This window comes from Magnolia sinica, chromosome 3 (assembly GCF_029962835.1).
Source record: "Magnolia sinica isolate HGM2019 chromosome 3, MsV1, whole genome shotgun sequence".
Lineage (NCBI taxonomy): Eukaryota > Viridiplantae > Streptophyta > Magnoliopsida > Magnoliales > Magnoliaceae > Magnolia > Magnolia sinica.
This window is the reverse complement of record NC_080575.1, coordinates 85299387-85325225: the sequence shown is the minus strand read 5'-3', so window position 1 is coordinate 85325225 and position 25839 is coordinate 85299387. Positions and strand designations below refer to the sequence as shown.

The 25839-nt window shown below is 37.9% G+C and overlaps 1 long non-coding RNA gene across 1 annotated transcript; it reads left to right on the top strand.

Annotated features, from left to right (window-relative positions):
* The first annotated feature begins 604 nt into the window (after nucleotides 1–604).
* On the top strand, nucleotides 605–2827 carry LOC131238605 (uncharacterized). Its single transcript, XR_009167974.1, has 2 exons — nucleotides 605–1052; nucleotides 2460–2827. It is a non-coding gene; the product is annotated as an uncharacterized LOC131238605 (long non-coding RNA).
* The last annotated feature ends 23012 nt before the right edge of the window (nucleotides 2828–25839 follow it).

Below are 25839 nucleotides of genomic sequence, written 5' to 3'. Positions count from 1 at the left end.
ATTTGAAGGGCCCCTACTATTCTCCCATGAGCACACTACCATTTTTATATCATCACCCATGCACAAAATAATGCAATTAATGGCCCTGTTTTAATATCATTGGGTCTATTGGGCCTTCTTGGTGACTTTGCGAGGTTGTTGGCCTGTTGATAACATATTGATTTTTAAAAATGTGTTGGTTCATGGGTTTAGACACTATTCGATAGCCAATCTATCTGGTTATTTATTATTGGAGTATTTCATTGATAGTGATGCCCCACAATGGGACCCACTTATTGCTATTATATTGTTATTTCTGGGCCTAGGTAGTTAGACCAACTTTGTTGTTGTACTCGTCAGTTTTGAGGCCCAGTGTGTTGGGGCCCCTATTACGTTGTCTCACCGTTTTATTAAAGTGTGGGCCTGCTTGTTTAGGCCCAATGGTTGATTGAGCCAGATTTTTTCATTGTGGGCCTAAATCTCGAATGAGGGCTCAAGTTATTGTGATTCATCAAATTGGGCCATTGTTGTGGCTCACCTCATTATATCATTGATTGTATTATTTGTTGTTGTGTGATGTGAGCAATCCTCTTCTCCACCACCTCCTTTGATGATGTAGAATCTTTTTCATATCAGGCTCTTCTTTGCCAAGATGTGTTATGTGACTAGTGTTTATATAGTGCAATTGTCCCGACTCATGTATCAGACAGTTGACTCGAACCCATTTATGTATCAGACAGTTAATCTGAACTCATGTTTAGACTGAGTAGTTGTTCCAATTTGTTTACTCCGAGTAACTGGCCCAGACTCATGTTTATACCGAACAATTGCTTCAGTTTCATTTTGCTAGATAGGTGGTCTGTTGGATCATCGCTCAATTCCTAGAAGTGTCGATTTGCCTGAATAACTTCATTGCCTCCACTACTCGCTCACTACTTTACTTGCCACTCATCACAGCCTGTGCTACTCATCTTCATAAACGTGTTACTCTTTATTTTTTGTTCTTGAATAAATGTTTTATGTATCACTCCAAACTCAAGTTCTTCTTTTTAGAGCACCTTGAATTTGAGGAGGTATGTTAAAGAATTTCTTTTTAATTTAGATTAGATTGTGTTTGCCCTTATTGTAAGCCATTATGAGTATAAGACTCTCTGGCTTAAGAGGAAGAGTTGAAAGAGTGCATTTAGAATAAAGTGTAATTAATGAGCTTGGGCGCAACTCATATAGAAAGGCAAAAGAATCCACACGTATTTTACACACTGAATAATATAAGTAAGAATGGTAAAGATACCAAGCAACATCACAGGTCCTCTTCATAGCAAGCCTCCAACCTTTGCTCTGTTTTTCACATCTCTCTATCTTCATTTTCTTCCATCTTCTTTTTCTCTTAGTCTTTACATGATCAAGATATGTAGACTTTCACATGATCCATAGAAATACTCTACTAACTACACCTTTGTAAAATATTGCATATGTTACACTAGATATATATCATATTCATGAAATATGATCACTTTCAAGATGCCTTGATGGCGAAATGGTAGACATGTGAGACTCAAAACTCATGCTTAAGCTTGGTGGTTCAAGCCCTTTTCAAGGTATAATATTAAGAATGCTCATTAAATATGGAATTCACTAACATCTCTCAAATCTAATCGTTAATGGTATACCTATTGTCTATTTATATGAAGTATTTTGGCGATTCCACAATCTAACGATAAGTGGGTTTGCCCCAAGATCATGAAATCTTTTGATATTCTCTATGTAATGAATGAGGAGTCCATTTGGAAATGGTCTACCCGGAAACTCTTTTTAAAATTTCAATTTTAGCCATTTTTGGATGGTCAAATTGAACTAACTCACAATTGCACGCTTAGTGGCAAACTGACTTACAATTGCAAACTTAGTGGCACTTTTTAAGCTATCTAGATCACTATGTATGGAGCATGTCTCTAAAATAAGATTGATTAATCAGGACATCCTAAACATTCATTTGATGGCTACAAGTGGGTGGTTAAAAATTAAAATAATGATTGGTCAAAATACAAAGTATAACATCTAATTGCCATGATCATCTTCTCACTATAGTTTTTGGGTTATGCTCCATCCACAATCGGTTTAGCAATTTGGGCGGTCTAAATTGCCTTGAAACTATTTCATTTATATGACTGGAGAGCTACTATTTTGAAATGATGGTGAATCATACTAGGAGTAAGGTCCGTGCTTGCATGTACTATTTCAGATGAAGAAAGAAATGACACTTACACCATCTATTTTTGTTTAGACACAACTCAGCATTAGAATAATACTGGAAGTATCGCCCTACTAGTAAAACTAGCATAGGGAGTATGCATTAAAAAGGAGTAGGTGTAGATGGTGGCTCTCCGTAGTAAAAGTACAAAAGAAAATGGTGTGTAAAAATAGTTTCACAAGTTCATTTTGGTGCAGTTATTTAACTTGGTATGATTTTTTGGGCACAGATACCTTTATATGTGGCAACAAAAATGGTATACACAAAGAGATCTTCTTTCTTCATACCATCTACAGAGACGTATGCTCGAGCTGCCATACGTTGGATGGGGTATGAACCGCGCTGCACGCCCTATTGGCCGCATTCTCTTCAGTGGTGTTTGGCTTTCATAATCCCAGCCGTTGCTCTTGATGCTTGGCGTCTACAATTTGGCATTAGTGTACGGAGAAAGATGAAAGATTATATGAAGAACAAACAGCTGAATGAGCATTAGCCATCACTTTTGGATATTCTCTAAGTTCATCTGTAGTTTGCAAACTTAACTTTGAATGCATGCATGTGCTATTTTATTGGATATTTAAATTTCTATTTTCCATTTATTTGATTTATAAAACTTCTTTGTGTTTTTCCTAAGGAGAATAGAATTTCAAACATAAAATAATTTATTTTAAAAAGTATTTATTCATCTTAATGATAAGAGGAGAAGGTTTTGCCACAGGAGACCTTGGTTCATTTCCCATAATTACCTTCACGTAATTCTATGATGCGTGGACAGCCCCTAGACCATGTGTGATCATTTTGTATGTGCGACTCACAATCATGTTATCATGTGAAGAGTATGTAATCGCTTGATCATGTGCAGTTATGTTGTAGATGTGGCCGTTTACTTAATTACATGTGTATGTATAACTGCTTGATCATGTGGTCATGTGATGTATGGTTCATCATAGCCATATGATCATGTGATGCATACGCGACTGTTAAACAATATGAACTTGTGACATACGTGCAGTCCCCAATCATGTGATCATGTGATGCCTAAGTGGCTTTTAAACCATATGAACTTATCATGTATGCACTACCCTAAACCATGTAACATCGTGCAGCATATACGGACCACCACCATGATTATGTGATGTGTGTTTGGCCATTAATCATATGGGATTGAGTGGAGGCCCTTAATTAAATAATTATATGATGTGTGGATGGCCCTTGACATGTGGAATTGTGATTGAAGTGTGGTCCTAAGTCGTAGGATCGTGTAACGTATGTTTAGCTAAGCTCAGGAGGGCCTGAATTTAATACTTGTCTCTCAAATTCCTAACAATTTGAAATCAATTTTGGATTGAATCCAAACAATTCAAGAAGATTGAAATCAAGAGGTTGATTTCGGTGGCAATGTTTCAAATGGAATTGAAATGATTTGGAAAAAGCTTGAAGGGGTGGATGTTGGGATTCTAATTAGGGCTTTTTTACCAAAATAAGACCCATTTTCATTTCATGCTTTTTAAAGCCTCTTGACACCTTTTTAGCTTTTTCATGAACCAAAATTCCCTCGCTTTTGGTAAGTTGTCCCGTACTTACTTTTCCTTATGGGAGAAGCTTCTAAGCTCCACTCCCTGTACACTAGGTGGCCATGATGTGATGATTGGGCCCACTTGAAAGCAAATTCAATCTATTCATTCTCTTCGTGGCTCATTATTTCAATGGGAATACACTAACTTTAGTCAAATACGAGCTCCTTGTGGCCCAAATAAACAATAATGGTGGTCATTCACTCTCAACTATTTTTTTTGTAGTTTAGTCCACCTGATGTATGAATGGTTCTCGTTATGTGGCCAATGGCCTTTTATGAAATGTTGACTCCAATGGACGAAGCGGATTTCACACATACCCAATGGTGGGCCCCATAAACGATGTCCTTATGGTGTTAAGGGTCAGGGTCTAAGTTGACATGTGTTAAGGGTCGAGGTTGTCATGTATTAACGGTTGTGGCTTTCATGCGTTAAAGGTTATAGTTGTCTATTTTAAGGGTTGTGGGGCCCACTACTGGGCATGTGTTGAATCCACTCCTTCCATTGGATTCAAAATTTAATTTAAGGCTATGGGCCAAAGAATGAGTCACATCCGCAAATAAGGTGGACCACAACATAAGAAAATATTGGGGAGTGAACGATCACTGTGATCGATTGTTGTGCACCACAAGGAGCACATATCCGGCTGAAATTTGTATAATCTTACTTAAATGGTGGGCCATGAAGAAAATGAATAGATAAGTGAGCCAAATCATCATGTGATATTACATCATGCATTGAAATTGGGGCTACAAAGCTTCCCACGCAAAAAAGAGCACGTAGGTGAAACTCACAAAGGCAAGGGCATTTTGGTCTTTAAAAAAATCTAAAAAGGTGTCAAGAGACCAAAAAGAAAAAGAAATAAAAGGAGAGACTATTCCCTTAGAACTGTCATACCTTGAGGCCATTTTGATAAAAATATCTTCCAATAAATTATCCCAAAGTAAAAGAGTACCATAAAAATCAATATAAAAATATGTTGTAGATATGTCGTAGATTAAAAAAAGGATATAAAAGATATGTTGTAAATCAAAAAAGTTGTTTAGCCAGATGCTCTAAAGGAAGAAGGTGCATTAATTATTTAACATACACCCTCACACCCACACACACACACACCATAATATGTACTCGAACCCATGACCTTAGTGTTGAAACTCTTATGAGTCAACAACTAAGCCACCAGTAAGGACCCAAGAAAGGTGCAATAGTTAATATTGGTTTGGTTGCTTCCATCGTTATAACTTTTTACCTGCTTTTTGTCGTTTACCCACTACCAATTCATAAGTGTTTTGGCATACTTTCTTGAGGTTTGCTCAAATACATCTGCACATTATAATATGATACATGTGATGGGACTTTATCTATGGAATTGGGTTCTTTTCAATAATCCAAAGGGATTTTAACCTTATTAGCGATGCGATATGGTCAAATTCTTGAAAATGAAGGGATGTTTCAGATATTCTTAGACTAGTCATCTGATAGGTCTTGAAAATACTTTTGGACCAAATTGTCCTTGTCTATGGATCAACATCTATACAAATTTTGAGCGAAGAAAAAGTTACGTCGTATTCAATCCTGAGGAAGTAACATCGAAGGGATTGGTTATTGAGCCTATTGGAATCTAGATTTAATCTGTTCATTTTCTTTGTACCTCTCTATTTATATGTGAAGATGCTAACTTCTTGCTAACATGATCTCTGTGTAGCTCATAAAACCTGATAAGTTATAACGGTGTCTGTTCGATACGAACTATTTTTCTGTGATGCGGTCAATATGACTGGCGGATATTGATCATTTTTATAGCCATGTCCTTTCATGAAATTGTAAGGTTAATGGATGGAGTGGATTCCATATATATGCGATGGTGGACCCCAAAAATGGTGTACAAATGCCCTTAGAAAGGTTCGAGTGTTGCCTTTTTAATACTTTATACAGAGATCGTTCTTTCTTGAAAAAGTGAAGATCGTGGGATCCACTACCACAGTTTCTCTCTGGCATTTCTCTCATTCAAAAATTCTTCTTTAAAATCATTCATTTCTCTTCACCATTTCTCTCCTCCGGCATCTATCTAGCATTATCTGGTGTTCATCCCAAAACTCCTCTTTGTTGAAGTTTCTTCCACCACTCCCACACCATGATCGTGCAGCTCTCTAGTATCCCTACTATCGTAGTAAACTACAATTTTAGTGATTTGTAAAGGTAAATAAAATCATAAATCATTGTCGATGTTGTTTTTTAAGGGACTACATTATGATATATGTTGACATTGTGTTAAGGTCGAAGTGGAAAAGAGGTAACATTGTAAAATGTCATTCAATAAAGGTCGCTGTTATCATCCAATAAGGGTCGATATAATCATCCACTAAGGGTAGAGCTTGATAGTAAAAACATTGACTGATTGAGATTAGGCAGCATGAACGATCGAGGTTGACAACTGGAAAAGTTGACAACCTCAACCCTACAATTGACAACCACGACCCTTAACGGTTGACAATCACGACCCTTAATATTTAACAACCACAACCCTTAACGATTAACAACCATGACCCTTAACAGTTAACAACCTCGACTCCTAGTGGATGACAACCATGACCCTTAACATTGTTCTATTCACCTTGACCCTTAACAAATGACAACCTATACCCTTCGCCTTTGATAATCTCGACCCTTCACCTTTGACAATCTATACGAATCCATTTTTATTACAGGTTAACATACATTAGAAGATTATGACTCCCTAACCTATCCTAATATATTATGATGGGGAGGGTGTATATGAGAATGAGACTTTCTCGTACATGGGTAGGGACTCGAAAGGGGTTGTAGTGAGAGATGATATTACTTATTAGGAGCTTAAAGATAAAATGCATCATATCATGAAGAGAACACTGGATGAATTTGATTTTAGAAAAAAGGTTGTTTACAGTGAGGCAGTACGTGGATTACTCCCTCCACACACAATCAAAGACAATGAAGATCTCAAGGCATATATGCTCTTCTGCGGAAAGAGTCCACCTACTCAGATACCATTGAATATATAGAAAGTGACATGTATAATTCTTGTGCAACAAAGGAGAGCACACTCTACATTACATTCGAACATATGGTCCGCTAATATGTAGTCTTCAAGCAATGATCGTTGACTCAATGATTGTGATATACCTATGTAACACCCTGTACTTCTCAATACTCGGGTGTTACCATGAGGACCTAATTTAGTATATATGCAAACTCGATTTATCTGAACATTCACCCTTATTCTAACCTAAATTTATCCATTAAGAGTTGTAGACATTGGAAATCAGCGCCCACGCTGATTTATATGGTTTTTGGTTTTGTGGTGGAGTGACTAGGCTGTATGTTGGAGTCGCCACTAGCCAATTAATATTAAAATCCCGCAGTCGGCTAGAACCCGCGGAATATGTAAGGTTAGAGAAATTCGAAGACTCTCCTACCTTAGATCTACGATCTGGGATTCCGGATAAGGGACCTCGGTTACAAAGAGGGAAGGGGTTAGGCACCCTCTTTGCCCGTATGAATGTACGGCCTCTACTTAGTGTGGTAAAACAATCTCAAAGGACGTGGATGCTTTGGTCGAGGTTGGACTAGGCACGCACGCGGATTTCTGATGTAGCAAGATCCAAGATTGCCATAATTCCATTGTGCCACTTTTCTCGTTGTGTCATAATTTCGTTGTGCCACTTTCATTATGCTCCACTTTCCTCTCTCCTCTTTTCCTCTCCTCTAGGAGCTCTTTGAGACTCTCCAACTTTTGTCTGTCTAAATGAAGATGGGAGAGGGGTATTTATAAGCATCTCACACGTGTGAAGGCTATCCACGCACAACAGCTTTCAGCGTGCAATAGCTTCCAGCACACAATAGCTTCCTGCAACGCCTTCCAGCACGCAACACTACTGAGGGGCGGACAAGCGTCTCTTCCAACTTCTTCCCCCTACAAATGAAGTTCTTCCTCAAATGAGGAGAGGGGTGGGTATTTATAGACTTCTCACACGTGTGAAAAGGCTATAAATACCCCTTGACTTCCAGCGCACAGCAGCTTCCAGTGCGTAATAACTTCTAGCGCACAACAACTTCCAGCGTACGGTAGCTTCGGCGCACGGTACATCTTTAGCAAGGGTGGCGCACAACAAGAGTCCAGCAAGGGCGCACAACAGGAATCCGGTAAGGGCGCATAACAAGAATCCGGGTAGGGCGCATAACAGAGTCCAGGCGGGCGCACAACCTTGGGCACACAACCGGGGGCTTCTCAAAGAACGGCCTCTACACTCTAACAAGGATCACAATAGAATTTTCACACTGAGGTGATGGATGCGCATTGAGACTTATATATATATATATATATATATATATATATATATATATATATATATATATATATATATATATTTGTGCCCCAATAGATGTCCCCTCTATCTTCTTCTACACAAAAATGAAATCAATTAGAGGATCGATTTTCTTCGAAGAACCGAATGAACTGCGACTGAAGGATGACTAGATAGTCATGCTTGTACGAAAGACTGAATGATCATGCTCGACCAGAAGATTAAATGCCCCCAGCCAGCAGTGTCGAACGGACGCTTCAATAGGGAGGATAAATTCCCTTTTTCATCGAAACTTGTCATTGTAACAGCTGTGATGACTTCATCTTTGAGTAACTTAGCCAAGGAACTATTAATCAATGTTGTTGCTGCTGCAGCTGTCTCTTTGATTAACACATACAATTCTTTCTTTGAACTCTGTATCTAGAGAGTTGTTCTTTAACGCTGCTCCTGCTTAAACAACTTTTTCGATTGTCTCCTTTATTCATGATCTGCATAACTCAAGCTTTCGAATGGTAGTCTTTCCTGCCAAATTAATTGGAATTAGTATCTCAAGACATTATAATTTTCCAATTTAATTTCATGAAGTATATATTGAAAACTTTTAAAATGATTGTAATATTTACAATATGATAATGATTTGGTTATTTCTTCTTATTTGTCATCATACTTTCAATTGCATTTCTTGCATCCTTTGTTCGTTATATCGTACTTTCGGAGATATCATTTCCGACTCTAAAGGTTCAACCGTTAAGTCTTTTCTAATTTGTGTTCCTTAGCATTTCTTCGTGGGTTGTCTCGAAGTATACTTTCCTTGGACATTTTCTAACTCTGAAAAAGCATATTCGCATCCTGGTCATCATGATCAGCTACCTTTGCAACATTATCAATTGAGAGAGATGATTAAAAAGTTGAGTGGATGGGTGACTAGAAAAATAAAAAGCAATGATCATATCGTCTTTTATCAATTCCCTTTCACTAGCTATCTTGATGACACAACAGTTGTTGTCGATGACTCCATTTCTTTTGGCTAACATTCATTCCTTGTCTCCATCAAGTCCAGTATTCTTCCTTGGAGAGAAGGTAGTGTATTCTGGCGTGAATCATACTATCCTAGCAAATTCGCCTGCAAATTTCCAGGCCAATCTTTGTATAAAGATTTCTCTGGAAGGTAATATTCATGAAATAAGATCTGCTATTATTCTCGAAGGATTGATAATCTTTGCTGCTCCTTTTAAGGAATCCAAAGAATATATCTGAATATTTGGATCGTCCAGAAGAGAATGATAATTCTTCACTAGTTTATTCTCTGCCGCCTTTGAGAATTTTGTAAGAGAATATTTCTTTATCATCAAGAAGGCAAAAGACCTCGCGGATCTTGTCAGAAGAATAAATATATTGCAATTGAAGACTAGTAGTTGATCTTAAAAATTTGAACTTTCGAATAGAGAACCGTACATATTTTCTTCGAATAGAGAACTGCCAATATTTTGAGGGCATTTGTTGTTGTTGTAATTTGAACCTGATTAAAAAGAAACGCATATATATACATTTTTTTTTGCATATTGTTTAATCAATATTTGAGTTTTTTATCAGGCAATTGCATATTTGAGCATATCTAAAGTAAATAGATGATCATGTATTTTTACAGTATTTTGATGCTCGCATAGTATTAAGCTCTTGAATATTGAAGCTAGCATGCTTAGACTGAACTTGACCTGACCAAATTGGACTTGTCCTAGACTGAACTATACTGAACTTGACTAAACTGGACTAAACGTGACTGGAAAAGACTTGGGCTCAAAGAGCAATTATAGTTTACTGCCGATTTCGGGCTGGGCTCAAAGAGCAATTATAGTTTACAATCGATTTCGGGCTAGGCTCAAAGAGCAATTTATAGTTTACCGCCGATTTCAGGCTGGACTCAAAGAGCAATTATAGTTTACCACCAATTTTGGGCTGGGCTCAAAGAGCAATTATAGTTTACCGCCTATATGGGCTTTTTCGGGCCACTACCTTCTCACTGCTGCCCGAATAATATATATAGTACCAATGATGATAGGTCTTATGCGTAGTTGGCCATTGAGGGCTTGGCTAGGCTGCCTTAAATAATGATAAGCTACCATCGTTGTCGTCAATTTTATATGTGGTTGGCCATATAGTTTATTCCACTGCCAAAATTGGTAAATCAATAATTGATATTTTGCCATTGTTGATAATGGTTTGGGAACATTCTTATCATGTTTAAAATAGTGTATCAGCTTGGCGTTGACAGCAATTTTGATAAAATGAGTTTATATGAGCAATTGATGACGATAGCGATAGTTGTTAATTTTCGCGATAATCATCGACACTTGGTGAATTTGACGAAAATCATCAACGTCGGCGGCAATCTTAAGTGCTTGATAGGAATCATCAACACTTGATAGCAATCATTAGCAACTCTTATCAGTGATCATCAACGCTTGACCTTAATATGCCTGATATACTTAAGAAGCTTTGTTTGAAAATTTGCGCCTTTTATTCATTCACATGAAGAGGAGCACATGAATCGCCTTTTATTCATTCACATGAAGAGGAGCACATGAATTTTGTCTTTTATGGCCTTTAATCCTTTTACTTGTCATACCCCCTTTCGATTGGAAAAGATTTTCTTTGAGAATCTTTGTAATTGAAATTTCTTTATCTTTAAACTGCAATATATCGCCCTTCTTGAATATTAAATCTCTTTATTTCTTGACTGACATTATAAGCTTGATAATTGCCGATAATCTGGATATAATTATCACTTCATAAATCTTTGCAGATAAACGGGCCTCATTTTCAAAATATATATAATTTCGGAGCCACTTTCATCAACTATAGCAATAATCCAATTACAATAACAATTCTGAGCTTGAGCTTTAATATATAATAATTCAATCGTTGTAATAATTTTTGCCCCAATTTTGACCCTGTGCAAATGGGCACAACTGCGAGGGGCGTCTATGCTGACATGTGCAATCAACCCTTTCATCTTTACTTTGCTGTCATATTCTTCCATCACAATTTCTCCCTTATTAATCATCTTTTGAAGCTTTTTCCTGAGGGCATTACAATTTTTTGTATGATGTCCAAATGTGTGGTGATAATGACAATAATTCATTCCTCTTGTATTCTCAATTTCTTCGAGATGTCTTAGCCAGGGTAATTCAATACTCTTCATAGCCAACAATTGTTTCAGCATAGGAAGTATGTATTTTCTTACAAATGAATACTTCATTTGGTCTTTATTTCAGCTGGACCTTTTATATGTCATTATAACCGCACGACCATTTCTATCTTCTTCATCACTGTCTCTTTCAACATCCTGATAATCTTCTTTATTTTCTTTTTTCCAAGTGATGTTGGATGATGATGGCTGAAAAGCAAACATTCTTCCAATCATCTTTTCAAGAGCATAGGCCTTCGTAGCAAGATCACGAAAGGTTTTTCAATCTTTACTCATCAGGTGGCATGCCAGTTCTGGTCTTATGCTTTCTAAACATAGTTTTACTTGTTCTGATTCCTATAGAGGGTGTCGACATGATGCCTCCAAGTCCCTCCATCGACTGATGAATTCTTCCACTAATTCGTTTTCTTCTTAGCGAATAGAGGCCAGTTCGGTCAAACTAACTTCTCTATCAGAAGAGAAAAAGTATGACATAAAAGCATCCTACATATGTTACCAAGTATGAATAGATCTTGGGATTAAACTGAATACCATCTGAAAGCTCTTCTTGTAAGAGAAAATCTGAATAATCGTAGACAATATTGAGGAACTCTAGAGAAAATTTTTATCTTTGTTACGAAATGCATCATATGCTCTTCTAGTGATCCGTTCCCATTAAAGTTCTGAAAGTCTGGATGTTTGAAACCAGCAGGAATTGGCATTTCTTCTATTTCACGAGGATAGGGTGTCTGGTATTGAAATTTTTTATTCTGACCTCGCTTCTTCACTAGATGAATGGATTTGATAGCCATCTATTGAATTTCTTCCTTAGTTATATTCTAGGTAATAGTAGGCATCAGCTCCTGAAATCTAACCACTTGCGGTTGTGGCCTTTCTACTTGTGATTCGATGTTGTTCACAACAGTCATTGTTGGAAAATTGGGGACTTCTTCAACTATGTGCTTATCTAGTGAAGGTTGGTTAGGCTGATTGATGTCTGCCGATAAAACTTCTGTTTTCTTATTCTTCAATCGTCTTGATAATGAAGGAGGAAGCGATTGCTGCACTACTGACATTGTTGAAGAAGATGAACTATTGTTTGGTTCGAAACTAGCATACTGTCGCTTCGAAGGACTAGCTGACTCAAATCGTGGCATTCTTAATGCATAAGTTTTCTTGAAATCTTTTGCAGGAGGTACGGTGAGAGAATATTCACTAATCGCGATGGCCTTCCCTTTATTCTTTTGAACTCGTAATGATTTTGTGGAAGATATCTTTACGGTTGTAGTTAACGGTACCGGAAGACCTTTTAGAGTAACGTGCCTTTCTGTCTTTCTCGAATGAGATGATTGTATGATCGACGTAGGACTGTGTCTCACAACACTTCACATAATCGACCTTGTAGTTGGCGAGATGATGCTTCTTGCGGAAGTAGATCGAACTTTTCGTCTTTTGGATGTTACTATCCTCCATGCTCCTTCATCTTGTCGAGATACTGGTGAAACAAAGATCGTTCCGTCCATTATATGAAATTTTGTACTCTTGATCACAATGGATTTTGCTTTCTTTAGGTGATTTCTTCTTACCTTCAGACAAAATTAAAAATTGCAATCAGTATCCAAGTGATAAAACATTCTATCTTAGAGATGAAGGGGAGGAGGATGTTCCCGTTGATAGTCACCATTTTGCCATTTATACAATGCCAACAAGTGATAAATGTTCTCTAATACAAAATTGATCCAACTGTGTTTAACAGACAACGTTCTTGTTTCGACAAGAAACAAATGCATTCGATTTGGGAAAATATTCAATGACAATAAGAAGAAAGAATGAGAGAACAATGATCACATGATGTTTATTTAGTCTGAGTTCATTTACATCCACATATTCCCTTGATTCTAAGATAGATTATAATGAATAAGCACAATGAATGAAAGAGAAGGTAGTTTAATAGGAATTTTACCAGTATTTCGATGCTTTTGACGTTCATCGCAAAGGCATATGAGTTATGCGAACTCAAAGCTGTTGACTTGATCGTGCGATAGGTTCTGATCATCCTTCTACTTATCCTTCCAATCGTATGGATAGACTCTCCTTTATCTTAGTGTTCTCTCTCTGTGCTTCACATTTTCCTTAACTTTCCCTTTATAAATCCAGTAACTGGCACACTTAATCAAGGAAGGGGCATTTTAGGCAAGAATACTGGTGCATAATCTAAGAGAATTATAAACTTCATGAACTTGGGTTGTGCGGGTGCACAATTGAGGAAACGCCGAGGACTTCTCAAGCTTGGGTTGTGCCATAATTCCATTGTGCCACTTTAATTATGCTTCACTCTCCCCTCTCCTCTGGGAGCTCCTTGAGACTCTCCAACTTCTGTCTGTCTAAATGAAGATGGGAGAGGGGTATTTATAGGCATCTCGCACGTGTAAAGGCTATCCGCGCACAATAGCTTCCAATGCACAACAACTTCCAGTGCAGAACAACTAGCGCATAATAGCTTCCAGCGCGCAACGGCCTCCAGCGCACAATAACTTCTAGCACGCAACAGCTTCCAGAGCACAGCAGCTTCTAGCATGCAACAACTTCTAGCGCACAGCAGCTTCCAGTGCACAGCAATTTTCAGCGTGTAACAACTTCCAGTGTGCAGCAACTTTCAATGCACAACAGGAATTTAGGTAAGTGCGCACAACCAGAAGCGCACGACCCTGGGTGCACAAGTAGGGGTGCACAACAGCTTCCAGTGCACAACAAGAATCTAGGTAGGGGCGCACAACAGGAATCTAGGTAGGGAGTGCACAACCAGGAGCGCACAACCCTCGGCACACAACTAGGGGCTTCTCAGCAAGGGCCTCTGCACTCTAACAAGGATCACAATGGAATTTTCACACTGAGGCGATGGATGCACATTGAGACTTCTAGAGAGAGAAATATATATATATATATATATATATATATATATATTTGTGCCTCAATAGATGCCCTCTCGATCCTTGTACTTCTCAATACTCGGGTGTTACCATGAGGACCTAATTTAGTATATATGCAAACTCGATTTATCTGAACATTCACCCTTATTCTAACCTAAATTTATCCATTAAGAGTTGTAGACATTGGAGTTATCTGACCCTCTAAGTACAAAATTAGTAATTAGATTTCCCCTTATACGGTCTTTAGGAACCTAGAACTATTGAGAAATGAGTCTGAAACAGTTGCATTATTGGATCACAAATCCAACCATTGAGATTGTAGATTAACCATGGGATTCGAGATTGATCATTGGATTTAGACCTCATATCATACGGTGATAGACCTGATCATGAAAACTAGATATTAGATTCATTTAAGGGATTCTTAGACCATGGGATTGTCAATAATAGCCATGTAAGACCCTATTAAAGATGAATCAAGACGTTAATCCATCGATTTTCAAGATGGACCATCATACCACCAGAGAAATCTACTTTTATGGTTTTAATCACCTTGATAGACAGATCTAACCTTCCATTGTCAATATCAGACTTTGGATCATCAAATCCATCATCCATCAGGCCACGGGACCATAGATTTCAAATTCGCATTAATTATAACCTAAACACACAAGTAAACCAACAAGTTTCCTCTAAATTAGGTAGGGAGCTCCAAGGATCATTAATGATCAGGTTTGGAATAGATATAACCATTAAACAGTCAATAATCGCCAATAATGCTCGAGATTCATTTGGTGCGGCCCATCTGAGCTTTAGATCAGCCCCATTCTTGGACTCATGGCCCTACATGCATCAAAGAATCGGATGGATAGAGGGGATCCGTCGAAATCATCATTATGAACCCCACTTCATGTGGAATCCACGCATACTGGTTGTGCACCAAATCATAGCCTTGGTCAAATCGGGTTGACCTAACCAAATCCCGAAAGAAGAGAGTCTTCTCCTCTCTTTCTTTGATTTCGGCTTGCAGCTATTTTATATGGACGTGGCCCATCATCATGGACCATATGCATGATCTAAACTGTCCATAATCATGGTCGTCGTCTTCCTCAATCAACCGAAAAACCCATCATCCTTTGATGGGCCCCATTTACTGATCTAGGATGTTAGATAGGTGGGCCTTGGCATCAGATATACACCTATAGTAATAGGTTGGAGTCATGCAAGCCTGATTAACCTTAATCACCCACTTTTCATCGTTGATTCCTTTGCTAATGCAATTTAATTTCCTTGTTATAACTAATCATGGATTAGTTGCTTTGAGCTCTCTAAAATAGGATTAATCAAGCCTATAAAAGGCCACCCTTTTAGGGCAACCATATAAAAAAATGAGGGAAGTGAGAGCATCAAGCACCGTACTACATCAACTCGGTCGAATCGCGGCTCGTGTCTAGGGCGAGTCCAGACCCTGTCTAGCTATAAGATAAGGCTCAAAGAGAGTGCAGAAAGAAGAAGAAGGGAAGAGTGGAGAGGAGGATATGCTGCGATCAAAGTCACGCTACTGCACTCGTCGTGCCGCACTAAATTGTGAACTCGGTTTGTCAAGTTTGGGTTCATTTAGATCCTTTCAAGCCTTCATACGAGAAGGAAGAAGAAGAAGATAGAAGAAAAGAAAGCAAAAGAGATAAAGGAGAAGGAGAATCCAGAGAGGGAGAGAGGGGAGAGAGAACGTGGGTGGCTGTTGAGCCAACTCGACTCAGTTGAGTCATGCATGAGTCAAGTTTGGTCAAGGAATTGTTGGACGGTGCAGAGGAAGAAAGGAAAAAAGGAGAGGAGTAAGGAGGGAGAGGGAGAGGAAGAAGGTTAGAGCGAAAGTGTTATAAGTGGGAGTTGGTGGCTGCTGAGTCAACTCAGTTGAAACCGAGTCCCGTTGGGTTGAGTCCAAGCCTGGCTAGGGGGGAGAGAGAAAGAGAGAAAGGTTTGGGTTGTTGCACCTACTGAGTCAACTTGGTTAAGTTGTCGGGATGAGTTTGGGTCTGGCTTGAGTCCATGCCTTGTAAAAGTCTAGAGAAAGAGTAGAGGGAAAGAAGGAGAGAAAAGAAGCGAGAGAGGTGGAGCTACTGAGTCATGATCAAGTCGACTTAACCACTTATCGAGTTAAACGCTTTAACTCGATGAGGCTGAGTTCGAGTTACATCCAATAAACCACACCTCAAGGTGAGTCAAATCCTTGTATATTAGCCTTTTATAAAATAAAAATAGTTATTAAATCCTTATTTTGTGATAATTATCTATTTCCCTCCTTATCCTCATCTAGTTTATCAATCATATTGGATTCATGCTAGTGGAGGTGATCCGAGTTAGACCCATTTCAATCAGACTTTGAGGTGAGAACTTTCCCTTTAAGCTTCCCACTTAAATTAGTCAATCTTAACATAGACGATGACTTAATCTCTCACATTTAGTATCTCCTAAGTTACTTGGTTAATTTACTTATCTCACTATGTGAATATGACAATCTATTATGCAATTGACTCATGTATTATATAATTGATATGTCTCTTTAACTTTAGCAAGCATGAATGATTTGATTATTATACGTTATCTCTAGTTATGAAATATGTTAATTAATTAGATGTTTGCCTCTTGTGGTTACTTGATATATTGAATGGAACTTGCTGCGAACTTAAATGATGCCAAAAACTTATTCACAACCCCAAGTGTGGGTCGTGATGTAGTAATAATCTCGATAAGATCGAGGTCGAATCTACAAGGACTGAAACTTGTACGTTTATGAAATTAACTAGAAGTAAAACTAGAAGAAGAAATGAAACTAATTCTGAAGTATTTGAGAGAATAATTATAAATAAAGTAACTAAAATTAAGAATTTAAAGGTGGGAACTAGGGTGCCAAGGATCCACTTGTAGTGATCAGGGAGCCCTCTTGCTTGATTTAAGTAACATAATTAGAATTAGAGTCCTACCATATCTAATTGAAAAATATATCAATAAAACCAAATCTGAACTTCCATTAACCTAATTCTCAATGAAGGAGAACTATGATAATTGGCAGGGATTCCATCACCAAACCATGCCCAGGAGACAATGGCAAACAATAGGATTTACCAATCCCATAATATCAAAGCAGGAGAATTGTGAAGATTAGGAATGATTCCATCACCCTACCATGCCCAAGGGACGATGGTGAACAACAGGACTTACTAATTTCACAATCTCAAATCAGGAAAAGAAGATACTCAAAGCTATTGTAGATCTACTATAATTTGAGTCACAATAAACCATTAAAAACTAAAAGTATTCCTTAAATATTAAATTAGAATCAATGGAGTTCAACATAAACATAAATCAAAGCAATAGAAACATCTCATATGCTACAAACTTCACCTCTTAGCCCTACCTAAGAGGTTTACCCAACCTTAGACATGAGTGGACTAAAGTCTCTTAGGAAAAACATGAAAATTCCTCTTAGCTCTATCTAAGAGGTTTAACCAACTATAGACATGATTAGATTTAAAATCCTAAAAGAAAATATGAAAACAACTAAGAAAGAAGAAGAAAAACTCTTGTAATGACTTCACCATTTCCGCACTCTTTAAACCCTAGAGATGCCTAAGAACATCCTAGGGAGTCTTATTTATAGTTGTGGAACTTTAACTTTCGCACCTAGTTGGAAAACTCTAGAAACCACCTTAAATTTACGCAGTTTGTTAAAACATACTTTGCTCTGTGCAGTTTTCCAAAAGAGACTTCACTTTGTGCAATTTCACAAAATGATTCAGAGTTTCAGAATATGCTTTTTTCAGGACGATTTCAGGATTCCTTTTTTATTTTTATTTTTATTTTTTTTTACTTTAAATCTTTGATTCTCTTCATTCCTCACTTGGTTTTCTTGGATATTTGGCATGTAGATTCTTCAATCTTGGTCTCTTAAGATCAATCCATTGCCTTGGTGATTCTTGAGCATCAAATCCATGCTTTTAGCACCCTTTTCAATCCAAGCTCTTAAATTCACCTTGCAACACAAACATGAGTAAAATAGAATATTAAGCATTATCATGTTCATAAAACCAAGATATAAACAGGGGAACTTGCTGCGAACTTACCATCTTGCGAATCCATATTTGCCCTATATGGCTTGGATCACATATTTACCATACATGGGTTTGATCGCATATTTGCCCCTTTGCGGCTTTGAAGGAATATTGGTACCCTTTTTTGGCTTTGATGGTTATAGTTGTATAAACTTGTTGATTTTCAGATCATAATACGTAGTTCGATATAATTTTCGGGTAAAGCTGAAGTTCATTTATTGATTTTCTAGCCATCTTGCAAAATTCATATGATTTTTGAATGACATTGGAGTTTATATGTTGATTCTCTCTTTTTTCTTGTGGAATTCAATCGTATTGTGATTTTTGAGTGAAGTTGAAGTTCATTTATCAATTTTCTAGTCACCTTGCAGAGTTTACATACGACATGATTTCTGGGTGAAGTAGATGTTTGGATGTTGATTTTCTATTCATCTTGCGGAGTTCACTTGTATTGTGATTTCTGGGTGAAGCTAAAGTTCACATATTGATTTTCTAGTCACCGTGCGAAGTTCATATGTTTTGCAGATGAAGTTGAAGTTTATTTATTGATTTTCTAGTCACTGTGCAAAGTTCTATATGATTTCCGGGTGAAGCAGAAGTTCACTTGTTGATTTTCTAGTCACCTCGTGGAGTTCATGTACAATTTGATTTCCGGATGCAATAGAATGTTGTATGTTAATTATTTGACTATCTAGATATATTCACTCTTTTTGTAATTGTTACTTCAATTTCCTAGTGATGAAATTATATTGATTGGCTATATTTCTGAGCATATGATCATGATTTCAAATTGCATTATTTAATATCTCTTCTCATGTCATGCAATCTATACTAGATTATGAATGATGAGTGTGTAATCTTGGAGGGTATTCCTCACTGCGATAGCCATTAATACTATCAAAACATATCATTTGATGCAGGTGTAGAGCAAGCTGATGATATTCACTTGGTTACTAGAACAAATTGGGCAGTTGAAGAGCTAGACGAGGTCCCAGTAGAACATATTGAGCCTCATCATTAGTTGTTAGATTTTCTTTTTTGTTTAGCGTACTTTTGGTATTTGGGTTGTATAATTCTTTATGAGCACTACATTTGGATTTTTGGTTATGAATGAATTTTTTTTACTCAATGCATAGTATATTCCGCTAATAATTGTTGCTAACTATGATTGATGACAACACTATTTAAACTTATACTTGAATTTTAAAGGTTAATGCATGGGTTTTCAGAAAATGAGCATTAAACTCGAGTTTTGGGAACTAAGGTGTTACAACTAGTGACCCTACTTTATGAAATTCATTAGGACCTATTTGAGGAATTCCATCTTTTGGTATTCTTGCAGTTATGACTTTTCGGGATGAATCCTTTATGGTTGTCTTTTAATTGGACTTTCTCTGGCCGAGAGGCTTTTTCGAGTTGAACCCTTTCTGTCCATAATTGGACTTTTGGATGGAATATATCATCTCATGTATTTGATATATATTATTGTTATCCACTTGGGAAGGACCACTGATTGAGGGGATTGTTGTAAGTTGGATTGCATGTAAATTAGATTCCTTGTAAATTATATTGCTATACTCAAAGTGATGGTTATCCTTTAGGATTAACAGTAATTTAAGAGATTCATTAAGGCAATGTAAAGGTTCTGATACATCTCATACTCCACAACTACAAGAGGTATCAATGCACATGCAATCTATATGAGATGCATGCCTAGCAGAGTATATGCGGTTTATCAGCCTTAGCAATTGCCACAATGTGGAATACGATTATAGTTATCCGACTTACCCCACATCCCATACTACGGAGATTCACTAGCGTGTCCCACGTTTAACATGGATTTATGTGGTTATCCCAAGACGAACACAACACATGACTGGGTGAATCACGCAATCCGGATTGGAGCTACTAATTGTGACATCCAACTCCCAAAAGAAAAGACCGAATTGGAGCGACTAATTGTGACATCCAACCCCTAAAAAGAAAAGAATTGATGTAACACGTATAACGATTTACATACACCAATTTATGCACCATCACCCATGAAATATGGAATTACGTGTCGCCCCAAGGCCGTTACCGAAAATGCATTACATCCACGATATTTGATCACTAAAAGAGGGACTTCCAATATAGTACTTGCACCAAAAAGGGGAAATCCATAAAATCATGGGAGTTCAGGAATATCAAGACACATTGCCAAGACCTTTAAAGATAGATAGCACAAAGCCAATAACATAAAGACAAGAGTAGCAATGGCCAACTCAGCAAAGATAAATATCGCAATCGACAGCGTAAGAAAGAGGAGAGTAACAATGGTCAACTCAATAAAAGAAGAGTAGCAATGGCTAACTCCACAGATAGACGAGTGGCAATGGCCAACTCAATAATGAGGAGAGTGGTAATGACCAACTCAATAAAGAGGAGAGTGGCAAGGGCAATACTTGTATCCATGGCCCCACATAAACTCATAGAGGTCTCATGTAAATAGCATTATACCCATTATAGCCAGAGATTATTATTATTATTATTATTATTATTATTTTAAAGATGAGAGAGCCACTACAACAAAAAGGGGTATAAACGGCATTTGCACTACACTTCTATTGGCGCTATGTAAGACCTAACGGCGGATATCGTGTCATATTAAAAAAAAAACCAACTGGCCAGTGCGACTCTCCTATTTCCTACTCGTCTCTCTCTCTCTCTCTCTCTCTCTCTCTCTCTCTCTCTCCCTCCTTTCTCTTTCTTTTTCTTTCTCTTTTCTTTTCTTTCTTTCCTTTATTTTTCTTCCTTTCTTTATTTTTCTTTTCCTTTCCTTTCCTTCTTTTCTTTTTTTTTTGTTAGCTTTTTAGTACACAAGACTTCAAGTTAGCCACCCCCACTAGGGAATCGATGTCAAGACCTCAATGTTGAAATGAGGTATCTTTCACTATCCTTTCCTTTCCTTCTTCTGGTACATCCAGCAGAGAAACTCTCTCCCACTCCCTCTTTCTTTTCTTCCTTCTCTTTCTTTTCTTTTTTTCTTTCTTTCTTTCTTTGTTTTCTTCTTCTTTAAGCTCTATAAAGAGGACGTTGTTCTCTCTCTCTCTCTCTCTCTCTCTCTCTCTCTTGATCTCCTTTTGCCCTAGAGGACAAGTGTTTTTATAGCACGCCCGGAACTTCTAGAAAGTACGCAATCTAATCGTGTAGAGACGCAATCCGATTGCGTAAAGGATGCGTAAGGCGGTGGGATCGGGAGGACACGAGACCTAGAGACAGCGTTAACGAGTTCCTCTCCTCATCGCGTCCTATTCGAACAGCTTGGCCAGGGTCAAAACTTTGTTCTGAACATTTGAATGGTTCCGATTGGCCGGACTATTTTTGTAGATGGATGGAAAAGCCATCCATCTCGAGTTGCCGGTTTGGTGTGGAGAGGATTACGGATGAGTGTACGCCTAGTTTCTTGGTCGGGTTTAGGAATGAAAAGGACCAGGTTATGGTCGAGTTTTGTTCCGTCTACGAGATGGTCGATTCATATTTCTCGGCATGCTAGTGGTGGGCCACAACGTTTCCAAACAGGCGTTGTGCATTGCGTCAGCGCGGCGTCAGGACCACCAAGAACTATTGTTGTGGCCATGCCTGCTTGTATGGACGCGCACGGATGACTCAATCTTCATTAGACCAAGCCTCCCGGTCAATGGACGATTCTGATCTTTCCATTACTTCGAACGCGGTCCCCAATGAACGGACCAAAAAGAGAGAGAAACTTCCTTTTTAAGGAAACCGTGGGTCAAGCCTAGTTTGACCCAGGTCATGGTCCAGTGCACCTCAAGTGCTCTCGTACTGGTGTACACGCACACCAATGTGGGGCCCACCATGATGGTTGTGACCAATCCACACTATCCATTCACCTTGGAAGCCTCACTTAGGGGTCCTGGCCCAGTTTGGGGCGGATGTGAGGCCCTGGTGGGTCGTATCACACGTCCCAGGGCTCGATTGGTCAGTGCATACTGACTCAGTGGTCGGATTGGCCTACGTGGTTGTGGCCATGTTTCTAAGTGATTCTTATTAAAGATCTTATGTCCAAATCCTTATGGACGACAGATCATACATTGATTTAGTTCAAGGGAATGTATATGTACTAATCCATGTGATTAACGGTCGAATAACTTGGTTTATAGATGACAACCATTCTCAAGGGTTAGATTCACCAAATCATTTAGAGGAACGTGCACACATCAAATTACTTGATATATGGTCTTGTCTTAAATTCAACGGTCAGATGGTTTGGTCTTATGGATGGAGATCATTCTTAAGGGTCTAATTTGCGTTTGGAATGCGATGTAAGGTTAGGTTAGATAGATTGGTACTATATCCATGTATATAATAGGTTATATCCTATGGTAACACTCGAGAACTTTCAATACTCAAGTATTGAAAACTTTGGGGCAGTGAGCACTATACTCGAGTTTCGAAAATCGGGGTGTTACAACCTGGCACTTCAAAGAATTATACATGCCATGATCAATGACTCGACGATTGCGTTAGATCATTATTTTGGTTGTTGAGTAGCAAGTACGATACTGATATTTTTAACCCTTCAACTAATGATCAACATTAAGATGGAAGAGTTGATCCCTCTTTTTAGTTTAATTTGCAGGCTATACAATTAAATTTACACTTACCAGTCAATAAAGAATATGGAGATATTCCTTAATCATCAAGGATTTCTAGAAATGGTGAACGAATCCAAAGAAATATATGTCGGACAAATGTTTAAGGACGAAGGCCGATTACAGAATTTTCTTAGAAAGTATGCAGTGCGTCACAAAATCCAGTATAAGGTCCTTCAATCAAACAAGCATAGATATACGATTAAGTGCATTATAAAAATTTGTAGTTGGAGGATGCACTCATCGATAGTGGACAGTGTCAAGATGTTTAAAATAAAGACATACAACTCCAAACACATATGTAGCATGTCGTTTGAAGCAATATGTCACTGCAAGGCAACTATCTAGGAGAGTAGACATGATACAGTAACTTCAAAGAAAAATAGAAGAGATCGTCGCCAAGCTACTAGTATGATAAGTAGTGAATTCGACGTTAGTCGCATAAGTTTAGAATTGACTTGCACGCCAAAAGAAATTCAACATCAAATGAATGAGACATTTGGGTTAAAATAAGCTACAAGAAAGCATGGAAAGGCAAGGAAATCGCAAGAGAAGAAGTCACAGGATCTTATGAGGAGTATTATAATGATCTTCCAGCGTATCTTCATGAGTTGAAAAAGACAAATTTAGGGATTGTGACAGATTTACAAGTGAATGAAGAAACAAGTAGTTTCAAAATATACTTTATCGCAATTGGACAATGCTTCTGAAGCTTTAAACTACATGTTCGAAGGGTTCTGTGTGCTGATACAGCACATTTGACGGTAAGGTAAAAGGAAGTTCTCTTCTTAGGTATGATACTTGATGGAAGTATTCATATCCTCCTAGTAGCATACGAGATCGGTAAAAAGGAGAACAATAGTAGTTAGAGGCGGTTCCTTCACAATTTATACAAAGTAATCAGGATCCTTCTAGGACTTATTATTATGTCAGATCATCACAAAGTATTGGTTAGTGAAATTCCTACCATCTTCCATTATGCAATACATGGATATTATACACATCATATTTTGGAAAATATGAAGAATGTGTGTTTAGATAATCCAGTGAATTATTACTTTTGGGGTACTTTTAAGACATATAGGATATTCACTTTTATGATATGATGTGATGCATTCAAATGGAGAACTACATTGCATATTAGTTTCTTAATAGTATAGATAAGAATAGATGGGCATCTGCATTCTTTTCCACCAAAATATATAACATCGTAACTACCAACATCGTCGAGAGCATGAATGCACTTTTCATAGATAAACGAAAGTACCCTGTGACCAAACTTCTTAAAGCAATAAGGACTAAAATCCAACAGTTCTTTCTTTGTAGAAATGATGGGGCATCGACATGTAAGGGAACTTTTAATCCTTGGCCAGAAAAATGACTGAAAGAACTTTATCACTCAAAAGTGCAAAATACATGATGTACTATGATTTTTGCGAATGAGTTTCAAGTGACATCGAAGAGCATTACTAACGTAGTGAAGCTAACATAGATGAAGTGTATGTGCAGTGAGTTCAGTTGTATGTTGCTACCTTGTGTGCATCTGATAGCGGCTTGCAATAAGTATTAGCTCAATATCTATAAATATTTCTCCCATATTATACGAATGAACTTTACTAAAGAACATACCAAGAGTCAATTTACCCAGTACTTGATAGAACTCAATTAAACATTCTAGACGAATTGAAAGCATTATGTGAGAATACTAAATTCCCACAAACAAGAAGATTTGTCAAAAGATCGAAGAATATTCGAATTACATGTCAAGGAGAAGATGGCGAACAGTTAAATGCTCAAGATGCAAGCGAACAGGTTACAATCGGTGCCGATGCACCTTCATCCCTATATGCTGACATAATTTTATTTATGTATTTGAGACTTTGGGAAATATTAGCCATCTTATTATTGTTTAACAATAGCTATCTAATTGTGAAAATGATGTGTCACAATTCATTTTTGTATATGTTAATATTGTAGAATGAATATGTGGGATTGCCATCCATTAGTTGTAAAATGATATCTCAATCCATTGTGTATGACAATCTCAACCCTTACTCAAAAGACTGTCAATCATGACCCATTGTAGATGACAATCACAATCCACTATAGATGACAACCTCAACCCTTACTTAACTCCCTGTCAACCATGACTCATTGTGAATGATAGTCACGACCCATTATGGATGATAATCTCGACCCTTACTCAACTATCTATCAAGTATAATCCATTGTGTTTGATAATCTCGACCCTTAACTCATTGTCAATCACGACCCATTGTCGATGACAATCTCGACCCTTACTCAACTCCCTATCAACCATAACCCATTGTGGATGACAATTTCGACCTTTACTTAACTCTCTGTCAACCACGACCCATTGTCGATGACGTTCTCAACCCTTACTCAACTCCCTGTCAACCATAACCAATTGTCAATGACAATCTTGACCCTTACGCAACTCCCTATCAATCACGACCCATTGAGGATGACAATCATGACCAATTATGATGACAATCTTAACCCTTACTCAACTCTTTTTCAACCACGACCCATTGTGGATAGAGCTGGGCATCGGACCGAGTCGAATTGGATTGGTCCCAACTCGACCCGGTCCGAGTTCTGCATGGCCTGACCTGAACTCGGTCTGATCCGGGACCGAGTCCAGGGCCTCTGACTCGATCCGATCCTAACCCATGCTGACCTGGACCGGTCCGAGTCCAACTTGGTCAGGAAAACCGACTTTTGTATTCCAAACAGTCATGCAATGGTCTTGAAATTTAGAGATATCATTCTACAAAAAAATTGAAA